Raw genomic sequence first — 6,017 nt, forward strand, 5'->3', positions numbered from 1 at the left:
AATATATAATGTATGTATTGAATTTGTACACTTTGATATTTTGTATATACAATGTTTGCAAAATGTTATCATGTTTTTAATATTCTTATATGATATAATAAAAATGTATATCTAACACATTTGCTTTATGGATTCCTTTTTTAAAAGTATAAAGTTAAAGACACACAGTACAAAATAATACTGTATGAACAAGGGGCAGGGCGTAAAGTGGTTTCACATCTGGTTCAAGCGAGAAAATTGGTTGCAAATTTGACGGAATGACTACCAAGTCATGAATATTTACAATAATCGCAAGTCCTTTCTCAAGATATGTTTGTGTATTTAAACTTTATTTGGAATATTTACACAGTATTGATAAATACATATGTTGTCTTATTTGGTGAACTTAAAAAATACAGATGTGAATAAATGAGCTTAATCCGCCCTGGATTGTCACTTGTCAAATCTTCAATAACGTCATCATATCAGATGATAGGAAACCGAATGTCCTATAAACACTGCTTTAAGGAATGAGCTTATTAAGGAATTTCAAAATAATGTAAAAACCAACTTTCCTGGAGGAAATACGTGCGAGTGTTATAAATATTCATGACTCGTTAGCCATTTTGTCAAGTCTGCAACCAATTTTCTCGCTGTAATCAAGTCTGCAACCACTTCATATGGAAGGGTATTAACGTAAAAATTACATCTTGCCTTCTTACGTTACATTGTGCTTTCTGACTGGACTCTTACTATTACATTTTGCATTATGACATGCACACAATGCATTCTGGCTTGCACATCTTTCATGATGACTTGCACATTTTGCTTTAAATTGCATGAATCGTTTGTTATTTGACTATCTTCAAATTTGTTTACGTTAAAGTTATATGTTTAATGCTAAAATCAGTTCAGTTTAATTATAATGATCGTAAACTGTCTACATTTAATGTGTACAAAAATAGGAAACCTATGTAAATCGATTATACATTTATAAATAATACATGGAAAATACAACAAGGCAGGTTGCAAACTACACGGAAACATGTACGGAACCATACGGAAATAACCGAAAATATACGAGTATCCGAATATCCATCACAATAGTTATGTCCCTTATTTGCAATTTAGCCATAATCTTATTTGTTACGGTTGATGTCATGTGGTTGATTTTTTATCATCTGATCATTTGTCAAGTTTTTTATGACCCAAGCACTTTAAACAACTGTTCTATTTTATAATTATTTTGTTGATAAAAAATAATTCTAAAATCGTTGATTTGGAAATTAGCAACTTGTCATTGTCAGCTGGAAATACAATTTGACCCACAGAGTTTCAGTAATAAATACAAAAATTGGTTAAATCGTTTTGTATATTTGTTTACCTTATTAACTCCATTGTGGAAATGGAAATTTTAAAACAAAGGGACGTAACTTGGTAAACTGAATCCGAACCGCAATACGGACTTTACCGAGAATATAATTGTTAGCATAATTTGGGTGTCACATATTATTACACCAGATGTCGCGTCGTATTATACTTGCTGCATTCGGCTTTCGGCTATGCGTCATTCTACCTTTCAAGCTGAGTAAATAGACCCAAATACAAACAGTTGCAGGTTAAGTTATTGAAATACAAGATCAACAAATGAATAAAATAATGATATCAACATACAATAAAGCAAGACGCACACAGCAGCAAGCATAATGTGCATGTAAGAAAGCAACATGTAAAGTTAGAATGCAAGATGTACAAGTCAGAATGCAAGATTCAGAATGCAAGATGTACAAGTTAGAAAACACGATGTAACACAAGAAAGCAAGATGTAATTTTTGCGTTAATACCCTTCCATAACTTCACGTCCTGCCCCTTGCATAAGAGCTGTTCATGCATGCTAAAATAGTAAATGGCACATGCTTTATTTGATTGGACTTGCTAATAGATGATACTAGTTAGTGCAAGCTACCTTCCACGCATTCAAGCTTAAGTGTTAAGTTTGACTGTGTTAACTAGCATATAAATGATTTAATAGGTGTTACCATACGCTCCCTTCGCAGCTCACTGAATACACTCACGTTACTTAAGTGTTAAGTTTGACTGTGTTAACTAGCATATAAATGATTTAATAGGTGTTACCATACGCTCCCTTCGCAGCTCACTGAATACACTCACGTTACTTCAGACACTTAAGAAAGTGAGCGATAGAGGAACATGGAGAGTAGTGTTACCATAGAGTATACAACTTTATTAACAAGTGCCAGGAGTGTCATAAACTTTTATATGCTGTTTTTTTTGTTGTTGTTTTTTGTTGTTGTTTTTTCTTCTTCTTTGTTTTTTTTTCTCATGAAATATCTATGCGAAAAATTGACGCCACATACCTGTTCCAATTTTGTGACTCCATAAAAACGGTATCGCACGGCCGTGCACATATTTCAGACATTCCGTCATTTACCTTATACAAACATTGTGTAAAGACGCGCTAAGTGTTAGCATTACACTAGAGGCACGTCAATGATTTTTTTTTCACTTTAATTTGGGTATCTATTACATGCATGTAGTCGTTCGTGTAGGTTTATTTCTGAATTTATTGAACTTGTTGAATGAAATAATATTTTTCTCGCCAGAGGCTTGCATAATAACTTTATTCAACTCGTTCAATAGATCATTACTGAATTCATTGAATTCGTTGAATAAAATAATATTTTGCTGGCCATGTTTATTTCATGATATGTAAAGAAAATAAACTGATGTTAATACATATCAGTGAGCAGTCGTAAGAAAGGTCGACTTGTATATTTCCTTTTTGAAAGAATTTTTGCGAAGAAAGATATCAAAAGTACAAATTGAAAGTGGTCGTAAAAGTAAAACAATTCAAAAGTTTTGCAACCTGTGATAAGGTCGAAGATGAATATTATTTCGTCAAAGAGTTTGTGTCTATGTTTTGAATGTGTATAAATTATGTTGCAAAGTGTCACCAAGGGCCTTATAATATATAACAAAAATGAATTGCTAAAAATTTCGCTTTATGGACTATTTGAATAATATAAAGTTAAATTACACAGAGTACAAAATAGAGGTATATTAAGAACGACTCACATGACCGTTTCATATGCTAAAATAATAAATGGCCCATACTCGATTTGGGTTGGGCTTTTTAGTCATGATACTAATAAAATTGGGAAAATACTTTTCCAAAGCTTTATAGGGTTAATCATTTTAAATTTAAAATTTTTTTTCATTTAAAAAGATGAAATTTTAAAAATAAAAGAAAAATTTTTGCTATTCTAATACATGGGGGTTTGTCCCCAATAAAATAAACAAAAAAATTTTTTTACATAAAAAATTTCCCTAGTAAAAGACAGCAAATTAGGGTGGGCCTCACAGGGGGCCCGGGCCCAAATTTGCCCAGATATGAACCGAACGAAAAACTATTTGTAAATTTTTGGCTCAGGTTTGGGGAAAAAAACCAATTGGGATTTTTGACCGGGCACACCCAAATTTCCCCGGAAAACACGATCAGACCCCCTAAAACCCTTTTCCCCCCAGATGGGGTTTCCCCAAAAATTTGGGGGCTGGGCGCAAAGGGGGCCCGGCCCCGGGAAATTGGCCCAGATTTAGCTTTAAAATTACCATCTTTTAGTACATTTCGGCTCAACGTTGACAAAATACCCGAGTATTCCGACGAACACATCCTTTTTTCCCCCGGGCCCCTAAGGGCCAACTTTTAAAAATGGAAAAAACCCCTTTTTAACCCCTTATAAGGGCCCCATTTTTTACTCAACTTCATAAACAAGTAAGCTTTTTGTAAGCTACGATAGCGATGCAGGATCCTATACTAGGCCATCTGGCCTTGATTAAATTAATACCCTTCATTCGATATTCGGCGGCCTGAAAGCCAAATCGAGGAAAGTAACTTGAAATCACATAATGGAACAAAAAAAATGGTCTCTGCTAGCTAACGGAGTAGTCCGGAACACCGGACTAGACGAAATTTTCCGGCTGCTCCGGCTGCGGCAATAACTTCATATTATATCATCATAATCCAGACTTGAAAACAACTATTCCTATTTCAGTCAATATTGGAAACAACAGTCACATCTAATGCTAATAAACTTGTGCAGTTTTGGTCTGAATACAAATATTTAAGTAAAAAAGAACACTCTTACGGCATAAACATTGATTTTTCAAGTATTATATAAACACCTCTCTCGATATAAGGTTTCATAAACCTTGCGGTAGCCCGACTAGTTGCCAACTTGGGGATAGTAAGTTGTGCAATCGTCTGCCCAAATGCAGCCACACTGGTCGCTAAACCCCTGCCGTAGCAACATACAGGATGAATAAACCGAGTATAATTTTCCCCATGCGAGCAAGGTCCGCGCGAAATTTCAGTGCGTGTAAAGTCTAGGCACACTCAGGGTCAAAGTTCAAATAACTAAATTAAACATTCATTTGCGAGTATAACTTTGTCGATGAATTTTTATATCTTTGCACAAATATTCTCCATGTTGAGTTGCGTTGTGTGTAGGTCAGTGTAACAAATTAAGGGTCAAAGGTCAAAATTAATAAAAATGTTAAAATTTAATGCGTTTGTCATTTGCGAGTATAACTTCAATAGATGCATGTAAAAGAATCTCTCAAAACCGTCCGTTAATAAATATGATATAATGCGATATTAAACCCTTCTCCTAACGTATTTTTTTTTATATAATCTCATCAATTTCAAAAATTATATTATAAATGTAATGTGAAAATTTTGAAACTCTATCATGATTTATTGTATATATTTGTATAATTATGCATATTTATGATTGTATGTATGATTTTCCAATTTAAAAGAGATTCACGAAATTAAACTGTGTAAAATGGATAGAAAATACTGAGTTAACGCTGGAACTTGAACATTTGATTGTCATGTGAGTTAAATTTCCGTTTGATTTACTTTTGAAATCTTGAATTGAGTTTCATTACACGATAATGATTGTTGTTGTTGTTGTTTTTGTTGTTGTTGTTGTTGTTGTTGTTGTTGTTGTTGTTGTTGATGATGATGATGATGATGATGATTATAGTGATGATGATAATGATGATGGTGCTGATCAGGAAAGAAGTATTGAAAATATCTGTCAAAAAAAAAGAAAAGAAGATATCTCCTTTACTGATTAAAACAAGTAACGTTTGTCAGCAGTAACCATTTCTTTGACTGGTTACGCCCATCAGTTTTTAATAAGATATTTCGTGATGACATACGAGCTAAGCAAACGTCTCGTGTTATATTTAGCTCAATATTTTCTATGCAATGTCTACTGATACTTGGAAGGTTGATTTCCTCCGAGAATCACGCTATTTTCTGCTCGATGATTTGAAACACTAGATATGTCAATTTTCTTGACGAAGCATGCACTCTATATAGAAAGGTGAGAGAGCGCCTGGAAAATGCATGAGTCCGTAAAGAACTTCTAAGGAATACTTTCGTATAGATAGTTCCTATCTACTATCAATATTTACGTTTGCTTAACAGAATAGTTTATTTGTTTATTTAAGTTTCATACATGCATTTTTCCATAATAGACAAAACATTAAATAATACCGCAAGAAAAGCATAGTCAATCTGTCACAGATTTTTAGGAGACTATCGTTATGTGACTTAAATTAAAATCTTATTAAAATCTACAAAACTCTCACCATATATTCCATCCACATTAACAGTTAACCATGTTTACAAAATATACATTGTAGGTATTGCTCAATGTAAACGTTTGCTAAATACATACTCTTTCTAAAGATTGCTCATTACGTACGTTTACAAAACATCGTACTGAATAATGAATGAAGTATTCTAGTTCCCTTCATAAAGCAATCATTTTTTACTGATGTACGATACTTGGTAAGAATGTAGTATGAATAGACACCATATCCTTCTGTGGAATTTGAGGCCCCTTGGGGTCAAGGTCACACAGCTACATTGATTTTCAATTTACTTTATTGAGTTCATTATGATCCCTCACACTTGAACACAATTAGGATGATGGTATTTGCAA

The sequence above is a fragment of the Ruditapes philippinarum genome, unplaced genomic scaffold (genome assembly GCF_026571515.1).
Source record: "Ruditapes philippinarum isolate M1 unplaced genomic scaffold, ASM2657151v2 ctg12823_1_1_1_1, whole genome shotgun sequence".
NCBI classification, from domain to species: Eukaryota; Metazoa; Mollusca; class Bivalvia; order Venerida; family Veneridae; genus Ruditapes; species Ruditapes philippinarum.